General features: G+C 39.7%; 2 long non-coding RNA genes across 2 annotated transcripts in view; both read right to left on the bottom strand.

The window, feature by feature from the left end:
- Positions 1-945: 945 nt before the first annotated feature.
- On the bottom strand, positions 946-4,902 carry LOC125117310 (uncharacterized). Its single transcript, XR_007132588.1, has 3 exons — positions 2,998-4,902; positions 2,357-2,514; positions 946-1,111 (listed from the first exon to the last, which is right to left on the bottom strand). It is a non-coding gene; the product is annotated as an uncharacterized LOC125117310 (long non-coding RNA).
- Positions 4,903-7,375: 2,473 nt separating this feature from the next.
- Positions 7,376-14,023, bottom strand: part of LOC125117309 (uncharacterized) — a 53,104-nt gene continuing 46,456 nt past the window's right edge. The window contains exons 6-7 of the long non-coding RNA XR_007132587.1: positions 10,366-10,495; positions 7,376-7,672 (exon numbers count right to left, since the gene is read on the bottom strand). This is a non-coding gene — a long non-coding RNA (uncharacterized LOC125117309). The remainder of the gene's footprint in view (positions 7,673-10,365; positions 10,496-14,023) is intronic.

The raw sequence follows: 14,023 nt of genomic DNA, 5'->3' as shown, positions 1-14,023 counted from the left end.
GTATATTCAAGGTATGCCTATATTGCCATTCTAGTGTGTGTGAAGTAGAATCTCATTGAGGTTTTGATTTGCATTTCTCTGATGACTAGTGATGTTGAGCATCTTTTCATGTGCTTACTGGCCATTTGCAGAAATGTCTGTACAGATGCTTTGCCCATTTTTAATTGGATTACTTGTTATTACTGAGCTATGAGTTCTTTACATATTCTAGATGCAAGGTCTTTTATCAGATATATGACTTGCAAATCTTCCCTCCAGTTTTGCAGGTTGTATTTTCACCTTCTTGATAGTGTCTTTTGAAAACCTGTAAGTTTTTAATTTTGAAGAAGTCCAACTTCTATTTTTTCTTCTCATCTTGCTTACATTTCGGGGTCATACCTAAGAATCCACTATCCAACTCAAGGTCACAAACATTTACCCTCATGTTTTCTTGTATGAATTTTGTAGTTTGGGCTCTTACGTTTAATCCTTCGATTTATTTGGAGTTAATTTTTGGTTATGGTTCTTGTTTTCATTATTTCTTTCTTCTTTCACTTTTCTGTCTTCAACAATACAAGAATCAAATTTGTTTAAGACAAATTGCCTGAATAATATGTGGAAATATTAACAAACGGGTTATTAGGTGTAAAGAAGGGGGAAATATAGGCAATGAGGTTAGTTGGTTTTGAATTTGTATTATGTATTATGTGATCTACACATCTAAAGCATTCTGCATAAAATTATGGTCAAATAATATTCAGAATTTCATCTTCACTTCCTCCTACAAATGAACACGTCTTCCATTTTACTTATGAATATTCATACCTTGTTTCCATTCTTGCTATACAAGCCATTTCAAACCATGCTGCTTACATAACACAGCTTTTGTTTTCCAGTAAAAAAAAAAAAATCTGCTTTCTCCATAGGCATACTGCCACACACACACACACACACACACACACACATGCGCACGCTCACATGCACACACTGCTATCTCTTCCCAATACGATCATGTGTTTTCTGTCACCGATGTCCCTGCAATTCACCTCTTCTTGTCATTCACCTTTCAAGTTACATACACATGTGAGGTTTCTCAGTTATTTTTATAGGCACAGTTCAGCATGGGAGCAATCTGGATGATAAGAAAAAAAATCACAATGGAAAGGAAGGGCCAGATAACACACTAGAGTATTTAGTCATTCCCTTGTGTTTTAGGATAGAAATGTAGGATTTAGCCATAGAGTAAGCATAATGCATAATTATCACATTGGGATGCTAAACACAGAGGATGCATTCACTCCTAGCATAGAGTAAAATCTGGTTTATGAGAAAATGCAGGTTTTGCATTTTTCCAACAAAATAAGTGAGTGGGAGTGGAAGGAGACTGGCATTCTGATGATTATTTCAGAATACTAATGCCTGTCAGAGGCGGTAGCAATGATGGCCAGTCCCCACTGCCTTAGGTCGACAGAAAAGTGAGGGTGTCCCCTCCCCTCTTTAGGCAGCAGCCCAACAGGTACTTCTGACCAACCAGCAAGTAATTTTTTTGTATATCTGTGGAAGAAAACATGGTCCAAGTGCTCAGGGCGGACCCAGGCCAAGAAAGCCAAAGCGATCCTCATGAACTAATGAAAGGGCAACTGAGCATCAGATTGTGTGATCCTGAATATAAAGGCTGAAGGAGAACAGAGGGAATCAGTGAGCTTTAGAGGATGGGGTGGTGGGATGTTGAGAGGCTTTTATGGAGAATGTGGGTTGGGATTGGGTTGTGAAGAATGAAAACAATTTTTTAAAGGAAAAAGGGAAAAAGAGAGGGTAAGCCCCTTGCAAGAAAGGACAGAAACACAGCCTCACAATGAACCAGGCATTGGGCAGAGCCTCGTTATGCTCTCATTTGGAGTGTTTCATGATTCTGAAAGTGGGTATAATTACCCCTTCAAGGAGTTGAATGCCTTGATCCTGGTCACTCAGCTTCTAAGCAGTGAAACTGTGTTTGGATCAAAAGTCCTGAGTCTTTTCCCCAGTAACACATGCTATAGATGCTGTCCTGCAGGCATGGAGACCAGAGTTCGGACCAGTGCTCTCTGCATCAGCTCTAATTCCTCCCTACCATTCTCTCTCTGACCTACCAGATTAAGAATCAGTTTCAGACCATGGGTTCCCAACTTGCTTATCCTTAGAATCATCTTAGTAGTTTAAAAAAATGACCTGTTTCTAGGCCCTTCGCCAGACCCAGTGAAACTGAAAATCTAGAAGTAAGATACTTGGGTCATTTCCACTTGTCCTCCATCACCTCACAAAGAACCCTGGATAGAGTGGGCATCAATAAATGTCTATCACATAAATCAGTAACAAATACATTGAATCATTGTTTTACCTACAAATTTGATGATTGTAAGTTCCTTGTTGCCTCGGTTTATTTTCTCTATTACGCCAACATCATCCTTTTGTGGAAAAGTCTCTTTCTAAGTGAAGAAAATGAGGACTGATGGGCTTTTCCAGTCTGGAGTCCATTGTGAACCCAAAACACATTTTCTAAATTTGAAATGCAATTGACACACAATAGTTTATTAGTTTCGGGTTACATTCATAGTTACATCATAATGATTTGATATTTATATACATTTCGACATGGTCACTATGATAAATCTAATTACCATCTGTGCCAAAGTGCATATTTCCAGGACTGATAGAAGGCAGATGCATGTCTCTGGCACTGGTAGGGGGGAATAAACACACCCCAACTTTTCTCTCCTTTTTATCTTGGCTCTGTTTTCTTCCTAATCTAAACCATCGTGTTAAGACCAGCCTTTGCTGTTTCTCTTTTCCCAGAGTTAAACATCAAGCTTGGTTGGTTGGTTTTGTTTGTTTGTTTACCCTCTTTACTGTTGTTGTTCTGTGGAATAAAAGGGTGATTGATAGACCCTTGTTGATTTTCATAAGCTGGCCCAGATCAACTCTGGTTGGTTGCTGAGTTTGGTAGTAGAATGGAAGATGGAGAGAGGCAAGTAAACTTACGTGGTCTTTATTCATTCCATTTGTAATCTGATTTATGTCAAATTGTAGATATGCTTTGGGTTGACTGTGTTCATCAGGATGACTTAAACATTGCTGGATTTGGTTCCAAATCGAAGTGCTTGATAAAGTGGTCCTGTGATTTTCCCTTCGCTTTCTTCCATCCACTTCAGCATGCTACCAAGGCTTCCGCACTGTATCATCAGATTCTCATAGAAACAAGTGATGGGAGATATGTGACAACATGATTAGAAATATTGGAGTTCTCTAAGTTTAAGAGTGCTTCAGTCATGTCATAATTACTAGTGCAATAGGAATAGGAAAGGTCTAATTGAGATTCACCCCTCTTTGGTAGCCAATGGGTCTGAGATGATATTTCAGCCTTGCTTCATTTTCCCTTCTGCATTTATTATTCCATTATTATAAAATGTCACTTTGCCTATAAAATACTGTGCCTTGCTGTCAAGTTTTATTTGGTTCAGCTTTTAAGTCAGAAGAAGATTTTGTGGCTGATCATGCCAGCTTGTGCCAAAGGAATTTTCTAAGCTATAGTTAGTTTTGTCAATACACACAATGTTTTTAAGGTAGTTTGGGAACAAACATTCACCTTAAAAAATTCATACTTAAGCAGAAGACACACATTCACGATTTGACTCAGGTCTTGTATATCTTTTATCATATACACTGGATTTAAAAAATTGCTTTTAGAATTGGTTTGGGTGGGAGAAAAAAGGCCAATAGTCTATTCAGTTCATGGGACAGTTAGTCACTAGGGAGAATAGCAAACTGTTTGAAGTAAAAAGAAAAGAGTTCCTTAAAAGCTTTAACACGCATGAGATGATTCAGTTTTGCCACCTTCTCCTGGCCTGCTCCACTTTCCCACCCACCATTTCAATTTCGGTGACCTTTTCCTGATCATCCATCTTTCAAAACTGTCATCCGAATTTCCAGCTGCTTCTTCAGCCTGCAAAACTCCACCCAGTCTAGTGGAAGCTCCAAAGCTAGGTTGCCCTTTCCTCCTACTGCTTCTTCCTAAATAGAAACTCTTCATTAGATTAATTCTCTCCGTATAGTGATGAGAAGCAGTCTGTTACCACGAGCACATCCTTAGTCTTTGAAAGGGGAACAACTTAAAAGATGTTTTGAGATGAGAAACCATTTTTGTAGGAAAAAAAAATCTAATAGGAGCTCTGGTTAATTGATGTACTCAGCATGTTTTAGTTCATGCTTATGAGATTTGCATGACCACACAAGTTTAGTGTTCTGTCTGAAATCTACCAGATTGCTTTTCCCATAAAATAAACCATCCTTACTGCTAATGTTTGCAGCGCATCCCTTCCCGGCATAAGAATAGACAGGAATTATTTTTGAAGAAAGCCACCAGTTCTCATCTAAATCTGTTTTTCAGGTGTTTTGTCCATAAGCACAATGGCTGACAGTTACCTCTATGGAAATCAGCACTTTTGACAAAAGTGTAACAAGTTAATAGATTTTACTTTTTCTCAGGGAAGGGGCTTTGCTTTGATGAGGTTTTTGTCTTTGCTAAATTCATTGTGGATGGAATTCCTACCTTTATCACAGCTCTGGACATGCTGCGTGGACCACCCTTTAGAATGTATCACAATGACCACTGTCAGCATTCAATAAAGACAACAGAAGAGGACCCATGATTTATGGCCAGTACCACCCTGATCTGTGTGTAGTTATGGACTGTCTCCATTTCAGATTCCTTGCTGTCAGCCAGCTTGTGTGAGAGGTCTTTCACCGGGAATGACTATTTGAAGTTGCAACCATACTGTGTGAATAAAGGCCAAGGCAAGGGAAAGAACCAATGGAGAAGGAAAACCTCACATTAGATGTACTAAAAAGAATCTACATTTTTGGTTAATTTGTAAAAAAAAAAAAAAAAAAGTGTGGGGGGGTGCCTTTTGATGTGGCCCCAGTCAACTTCTCACTGAAAAAGTGAGGATCTGGACTCAGAAAGCACTTGACTTGATTCTTACCAATGCCTCGGAGTGAAAAGTGATTAGATAGCAGAAGGGAAAAGGAAGAAATGCCGTGCCAGCTGAAGGAAGAGAAAGAAGCTGAGAAGAATTTAATGTCACAAAGAGAGATCACCTGGAAAATAGTGGGTTCACACATGCCCTCTGACCTGACCTGCTCTTGCACGTACGTCATTTTTAATATGTTAGACTTTCAGGGCGAGAAGGGAAGGTGAAGGTGAGGCTCTCTCAGGTGATCCCAGCCAGGAGAAAATACAATAACTTTGCAGTTGAGTTCAACTGCCAAGAAGCAGAAGACATCCCTAACTCCCGTCACACAGATGCCCCTTTAAGGGTAATTTGCAAAGGTGGCTTTTTGTATGGGGTCCATTTGTCTTGATAAATGGTGGAGCTGATGAAAAACCTCCTGGCAAGGAACTGGTGATAATTCAATAAATTCTCCAGGCTGGCTGCCATCTGGGAATATAGTCCCAGACGGCCACTTGGCAGGGCCACTGGGCAGCTCACCCCTGTATGGAGTGCCCTGCTCAAGGCTGGAGGCTGCATTCTCCCTTTAAAGGAGTCTCATTTTCCCATTTTACGAGAACAATTGCATTCAGCCTTCAGTGTGCCTGGGAATCTACTGAGCTTGGCTCACTCCAACGCCACCCCACTCCGACCCCGTGCACGGAATAGACTGTGATTTAATGGGGATTTTCATCTCTGCCTCAACAGAATGGGTTTCCTGCATGAATCACCTTTATTGTGGTTTTTACCCTGGGCCACTTAGCCATGTTATAAATGATCTTCAGAGGCATAAAATAAATCTGCTGCCCCTTTGATTCACCAATTCTACAAACCAAAAAAAGCTCAGGCTTATTTAGCAATCTATTTCCAGAGAGGCCAGCAGGGCTTTTGGTAGGCTGAAGGCACAAGACGAATGGGCAGTTTCGGGGTGGCCTGTGAAATGGCTTGTGTGTGAGCTCCTTGTATTCCCTGCCCTGTCATTCATCTTCCCAGTTTCTGCTAGCAGATCTTCTTCTCCCTCTGAGTTTATGTTGTGTGCAGCACGCAACTATCTTTTCAAAGTCTCAGCCTTCTTCCAAATAACCGCCTTCAACAGGTTCCTCTGCTACCCACTGGGGACAAACCTCCTTTATTTGCCATAGCGTTTCTGGGCAGGATGGGCTGAAATGAGTTCCACGCACTTCCAGGATCAGCCTCATTAAGTAGGTGAAGCTATGGAGTCCTTTGCTTCCCTCCTTTCCCTCTTTAAAAAAAGGGGCAAAGATTGCATTTCAGACAGGTGCCTGCAGAACAAATCTTTTAATGACTTCCTTTAGCCTCCTTCTGTTCTTCATGTCAGTGTCTTATTTCAGGAACTATTCCTAGGTGCTCAAGGCGTTTTACAGAGAGTAAATTTTCTGGGTGACCATGCACGCTGTTCCCCCGAGGATAAGGGACAGGCTCTGCTCAGGACTGGCCTTGACCTTCCATAAGATTGTTTGGCTTTTCTATTGCACACTCTGTTCCCAGAACCCAGCAGTCCTGTGATCTGTCTTTGTCAGGATTTGGAACTGATACATATCGGTAAATATCAGAGGCAGTAAGCAGCCAGACAAGGAGCATGGCTAATTCCTCCCCACCTACTGAAGGACTCTGTCTCAGGCTCATCCTGTGCCCTGATGAGTTCTTCTTGTTCAGGAGGATTAGTGGCACCAGAGATAGTAGAGATTCTTCCACGACAAGTTAACTTTCATTTCTAAAGAGGCTTTTTCAAGGCAGCGTGGCCCTCAGCTGGATGCTGGAGAAGGCCATGGGGTGGACCTTATGATGCAGGTCTGTGAATGTGCTTTGTTGTTCCTTGTAGGCTGACACATTGTGCCCATCTCACATCAGTGATTCTTCAAACTGATGGCCAATTCCCCAAAAAGAACCTTGATTGGTTAAAAATTACCAGCTGCAAAAATCAGTTTATTTCCCAGGCAAGATGGAAATTCGGCAATAGTTTAAAACTTTTTACTTTGAAATAATTATAGACTGATGAGAAGTTGCAAAAAAAGGTACATTTAGTGGTCCACTTTTTGCTTAAAGAATGGCTGCAAATGAAGATACACAGGGACACTCCATGGGTCATGAAAAAGAAGGATCCCATTAAAAGCTACTCCAGGAGTTCCCGTTGTGGCTCAGTGGTTAACGAATCCGTCTAGGAACCATGAGGTTGAGGGTTCGATCCCTGGCCTCGCTCAGTGGGTTAAGGATCCAGTGTTGCGGTGAGCTGTGGTATAGGTCGAAGATGGAGCTCAGAGCCCACATTGCTGTGGCTCTGTTTTAGGCTGGCAGCTATAGCTCTGATTTGACCCCTAGCCTGGGAACTTCCATATGCCATGGTGTGGCCCTGAAAAAACAAAACAAAACGAAACAAAGCCACTCCAGGTCGCCTTGAACTCTGTTCCTACACAGAAAATATTCTATGCAAGGGGTGGTGTATTATTCAGGAAGAGGAGGGTCCTTTATTTCAAAAATAAGAGACCTTCAAACAATCTTTGTTACCTTTAAAGTTAAGCTGTCTTGGCTAATTGAGTCTCTCCTGGCATCTTACTGGGGTATCCCAGTTCCCCGGATATCTTGAACAATGCACTGGCTGAATGAAGCTTAGAAAGGATGGAGGGTCCGCCTTATTAATAGTCATGTACCTAGGATGGGTTGGCAAAATGTGGTTGACATTTATTATATAAGAGTTTAGCACTTGAATCCTGAACTCAGACAGGGCAAGTTTAAGTCCCAGGCTTGCCCCTTATCAGAAGACTGACTTTGAACAAGTTACTTGACTCTCTAAGCCTCATTTTTCTTATGCATAAAATGAGGATGATAACAGCGCCTGAGAAATCAGTGTCAATTGATTGGAAGCTCTCAGGCATCTAGTAGGTGCTCAACATATTTTAGCTGTTGCTATAAATAATTATCTCTGATTATGGGTATTCTGGGAAATCATTTTTATTCCATTCAGTTTCTTGGACCTATTTTCAAAGCTGGCCCAGACAATTTGTGAAATAACTCCCAGTCTTGCGGTATGAAAAGTTTCTGGATCAGAGTGACTAATCATTATATTTGGAAAATCATTTTAATTTCCAGCACAGTTGTTATTTTAAAATAGTAATTGCTCAATAGCCTATAATGCATTATAAATCTTTGTGTAAGTTCCACATTATTAACTGTTTGTTGATAAGTTATTTACATTATAAATAATCTAAAATTGGTTTAAAAAAGAGTTGCGGAATTTTAAAATCTAAAGTTAATATAGCCTAGGTCCATATAACTAGTCTAAAACTAATGAGTCTAGATCTATAGTTACCTGGACATTAATTTCTTCAAAAATGTAATAGATGCCATTGGAACTGGTTGTGAAAACAAGTCAAACATTAAGGAACATTAGTTTTTGTTGAAAAATTTTTCGTTGTTGTGAAAAGTACATCTATTTGTTACCATGGTTGCCTGTGTCTTGTTTATAATTGTAGGTTTTCTTTTCCTGGCAGTTAAAGATTTAGTAACCAATAGCAAATGTACCCTCTTCAACATCAGCCCTACTTTAGCTGATAATTATTTAATAAGTCACTGAAAATTGCACATAAATAATTTTAGGCTTCGATTTTAGAGTGGATGGAGAAGCTTTACCCTGTCTCCCTAAAATATGTTATTTTTAAACAGAATATTATACTCCCAAATGTTGACGCAAATTAGTAGAATGAAGAAAAAGTGGTTTATATCAGTGCTTTTAAGTGAAGAATTATTGGCAAGTAGTGTTGGCAAAATGAAAGGAGCCCTAACGGTGGCATTAGGAGGCTTGGTTGCCATTTAATATGACAGCAAGTTGTGTTTAAAATTTGTAAATAGCGAGTTCCCGTCATGGCACAGCGGAAATGAATTCAACTAGGAACCATGAGGTTGTAGGTTCAATCCCTGGCCTCGCTCAGTGGGTTAAAGATCTGGCATTGCCGTGAGCCATGGTGTAGGTCGCAGGTGTGGCTCGGATCCTGCATGGCTTGTGGCTGTGATGTAGGCCAGCAGCTGGAACTCTGATTAGACCCCTAGCCTGGGAACCTCCACATGCCGAAGGTGCAGCCCTAAAAAGACAAAAAGACAAAAAACAAAAACAAAAACAAACTTGTAAATAAACCTGGCTCTACAGTGGTCTAGCTCAGAAGGCAGATGTCTCTGACTGACTAGGAATACATCCCGGTAGGGCTTAAATTTTAAAAGTAACACCTCTTGAGTAATGCTAGTCTTTTGACATCTTATACTGAGAACCAGCCCAAATGAATTACAGTGACAGGAAGGGGGAATTTATATTGGTGACACCAAAATAGAAGGCCGGGAACCAAAATCCAGTCCTTTACATGAGATGGTCATCTTCAATGCGAATCTGCTTTCTTTGCTTTCCTTTTCTTGGAATGGGAGAGAGCAGACAAAATTGCTGCCCTGAAATTTCTGTGAATTGTATTTTCAGAGTACCAGAAATATTACAAAAATTTTTTTTCCACTTTGACTCTAGCAATGCAGTCTCAGAAAAACAGAAGAAATAGAAGAAACCTAAAACCATCAACAAGATTTTCTGGGTAAGCAGATGGGTTGCTTAACACAAAGCAAGGACACATAGTTTTTTTGTTTTTGTTTTTTAAAGAAAATTTAAGGTAATATTGATCTGATATTTGGATATAGAACTACTTTCTGAGCATAAAAGGGATAGAAGGAATCACAAAAAGAACTATCAATATATTTGAGTGCTGAAAAATGAAGAACTTTCATACATCCAAAATATCATAAAGACAAATGCCAAACAAGAGCAATATTTAGCCACAATAGGCACAGATACAGACAAATGAGAATATTTTTAATACTTAACAAGTTTATATTTGGAAAAAGAAGAGTTACTGAGAAGCAAGTGATGGAAATAGACAATTGACACTATAAGAAATACAACTGGCTAAGTAACTGTATGAGGAAAGCACATAAAGTTGCTAATATTAAAATAATGAAACTTAGGAGTTCCCATCGTGGCGCAGTGGTGAACGAATCCGACTAGGAACCATGAGGTTGCGGGTTCGGTCCCTGCCCTTGCTCAGTGGGTTAACGATCCGGCGTTGCCATGAGCTGTGGTGTAGGTTGCAGACACAGCTCGGATCCAGTGTTGCTGTGGCTGTGGTGTAGGCCGGGGGCTACAGCTCTGATTAGACCTCTAGCCTGGGAACCTCCATATGCCGCGGGAGCGGCCCAAAGAAATAGCAAAAAGACAAAAAAATAATAATAATCACACTTAGAAACAATAATGAGATACTGTTTCTTCTCTATGAAATTAGCGAAGCATTAAAATACTGGATATAAGATGTACCTTTCAATGCTGGCAAAGGTTTCTTCAGTGTAGTGAAGGCCAGATCTCTGGCATCAGATCATCTGGGTCCAAAAATCTGGTTGTATGACTTTGGGAAGGTTATGTAGCCTCTTCGGGCCTCGTTGATCATCTGTAAATGGGGATAAAAGAATACCTACTTCAGATTGTTATGGATAAAATTAAATGAGATAACACATACAGCATTTATCATGGTATCTGTCACATAATAACACTTCTACTACCAGCTATTTAATCTACAAATTGTAATAAGACTGAAGGTGATATGGCAATATTTAATCAAAAGCCTTAAAAACAGTCAAGTATTGGAGTTCCCACTATGGCACAGTGGGTTAAGAATCCAACTGCATGGAGTTCCCGTTGTGGTGCAGTGGTTAATGAATCCGACTAGGAACCATGAGGTTGCGGGTTCGGTCCCTGCCCTTGCTCAGTAGGTTAAGGATCCAGCGTTGCCGTGAGCTATGGTGTAGGTTGCAGACACGGCTTGGATCCCGTGTTGCTGTGGCTCTGGCGTAGGCCAGTGGCTACAGCTCCGATTCGACCCCTAGCCTGGGAACCTCCACATGCCGCAGAAGAGGCCCAAGTAATGGCAAAAGGACAAAGAAAAAAAAAAAAAATCCAGCTGCAGTGATTTGGGTTGCTGTGGAGGTTCAGGTTCAGTCCCCGGCCAGGGAAGTTCCATATGCCCCTGATGTGGCCTTAAAAAAAATAGTCAATTATATTTTTAGGAGAATGTTCCAAGAATGTAATCGGATATTTGCAAACATTATATATAAAGATGGTCCTAAAGATAAAATACTCCAAGTGATCTAAATGTTCAACAATAGAAAAAAAAGTTTAGCTTGATTATGGGGCATCTCTCTATAGTGGAATACAACAGGGCTATCAAAATTATTATGTTTTTAAAGAGTTTTTAATAATATAGCATATGCTTAAGATATAACATTGACTTTAAAAAGGAGAATATGAAACTGTATTTACAACATGCAATTATGTGACTGTAGATATAAATAAAGATATAAATACAGAAAAATATGAAGGAAATAAACATTTTGGTGGCTGTTATTTCCAGGCAGTGAGATTATGGGTATTTTTTAAAATGTACTTTTCTGTCTTTACTTTTTCTACAGTGAGCCTGTATCACTTTTTCTACAGTTAAGATGAACCTGATTTCAGAGAAGATTTTAGATGTCATAGTGGAAAATGTCATTTGAGCCTCATGAAATTTAAAATGTGTTTTTGGAGCTCAATGTGGGAGAACAAGAGGAAATAATCAGTAAGAGTCACAAAAAACACATTCACGTTTTGATCTGATTGATCTCCGTAAGGGCTAAACTTAATCTCCACCTACGGGTGAGTTTTTCTTTGTAACTACCATTAGTTGATCAACATTGTTTGTTGTGGGCCTCCTGTGTGCCAGGCACTGGGCCAAGCCAGGCAGACTGTGTTGTGCAAAGCCAACCCTGTCTTCACCCTCCTGGAGCTCATGGTCACATGGGTATTTAATAATTCCAGATAAAATCTCAACAAATGAACTCAGGCCCTTGTGTATTTAGAGATTTATAAATTTACTGGAGTTGTTCTTTAAAAAAACATAAAATGATTTTTTTTATCCATTAGAAGGATTTTCTTTTTTTCTTTTTTTTTTTTTTTGCTATTTCTTGGGCTGCTCCCACGGCATATGGAGGTTCCCAGGCTAGGGGTCGAATCGGAGCTGTAGCCACCAGCCTACGCCAGAGCCACATCAACACGGGATCCGAGCCGCGTCTGCAACCTACACCACAGCTCACGGCAGCGCCGGATCCTTAACCCACTGAGCAAGGCCAGGGATCAAACCTGCAACCTCATGGTTCCTAGTCGGATTTGTTAACCACTGTGCCACGACGGGAACTCCAGGATTTTTTTTTTTTTTAATCAAAAAAGAAAAGGCAAGATGTCCCATGTGTCTGAGATGCTGGCATTGTAGACGTGGCTAAAGGAAAAGCTAGCACGGGTCTTTGGGAGGGAGTTAATGTTTGAGGATCCAGTGTTGCCAGCTCTGCTCTGGGTCACAGAGAATGCCATTGTTTGTTCTTGGAAACTGCTGCTTTTGTTCACCAACTCCTCCATCCTGCTCCAGAGCAGACAAACTTCCAGGAGCATTCTGCTCCTTTGTAAAGTACCCTGATTGCTGCTTTTGTTGGCATGTCCACCATTTAGTAACCTTAATAAAGATAATTAAGCAATGAAAGTAACTCAAAAAAGCAGATTCATGTGAAGTCTTTTCCCAAAGTGGAAGAATGAGTTTCTTTTTCACTCTGCCCCATATTATTAAACACACACCCACAGGTATGCATTTATTGTTTGTATACACATATACAGATATGCATAGGTAATAATGCAGATGTGCTTTCTTATAAATGAAAACTCTGAAGCACAATTTGACTTTTTTTGTTAAGAAAGAAAATATGCTGTTAGTACATAAAAAATAAAATAATTAAGAAGATTTATATAATTTGAGGGGGGGCACAAAGCTTTTCTAGAAATGTTATGATTATAACCACAAGAAAAAATAGCTTAGAAAGATTTGCTTGAAATAATAGTTCAACTGCCCACGATTCAACTACCTGCAGTCTCACCTTTTGGGAAAATCATCAAGAATGAGAAAATAATTAGAGAGCATAGCCAGAGTAAGACATTGCAAAGTATCTGCCACTTCCCTAAGCAGCATTTCCTAATTCCACTGGGCCCCTGCTCTCCTTCCTCAATATGCATTTCTAACAATCTAAATGTGGTTATCAGCCTTTCAAGACCTCTGCAGATTAGAAATAGAGGGATCCTCCCTACTGCTTTGGTGTATTGATAACAACATAAAATAACAATTAAGGAAAAATAAGAAAACCATACAATGTAGGTACAAAAATTCAAAGAGCAAAATTGCTTGGATTCATGTACTTAAGGATAAAGAGTCCTCAGTGGACCCTGAAAAAACCACCACTTTTCAACGCTGTACAGAATACATTCTCCCACAGATTGTGCTAAGTCTTAATACAATGGTTAAACCTTATCCTGTATACTAAGCTGGAGTGGTTATCTTAGTATATTATCCATTTAAAAATATTTTAAAACAAGTAGGTTTAAAGGAGCAAATTTTGACTTTACCAAAGAATTCTCATTTAAAATAAAACCCAGAAAATGTGTTTTAGGAAGTTCTAGAGAGCAGACATCCACATGTACACACACACACACACACACACACACACACCCCAATGTGCACACACTCCTAACAATAATTAGCTGCAATTCAGGAAGATGCTTTCCTTTGTGATTCAAACTACAGGGGGAAAAGTTGCTTTGGTTTTTTAAAAAGGGTTTTGAAAATATCCACAGGGAATCAGCAATACATTTCTCTAAACTCCAGAGATCAATGTAATTACTTCAAAAGGCAGATCAATGTGGTTCGACTTTTGAATACCTAATATAAATACCACCCATTTCTCCCAGAAGAGATCTATTTTCATTGCATTCTATAAAACACATTTTTCCCATTCTACAAAGCTTGAACTGCTTTCCAAATATTCTATTACATACAGGGTTGAACCTGCCACTCTGAATTTTCTTGGATTGATAGTAACTTCGTAAAAATTCATCTGGAGATTTT

Source organism: Phacochoerus africanus, chromosome 16, assembly GCF_016906955.1.
Source record: "Phacochoerus africanus isolate WHEZ1 chromosome 16, ROS_Pafr_v1, whole genome shotgun sequence".
In the NCBI taxonomy this organism is placed as follows: Eukaryota; Metazoa; Chordata; class Mammalia; order Artiodactyla; family Suidae; genus Phacochoerus; species Phacochoerus africanus.
The sequence above is the reverse complement of the archived record's forward strand: the minus strand, read 5'-3'. Positions and strand labels throughout refer to the sequence as shown.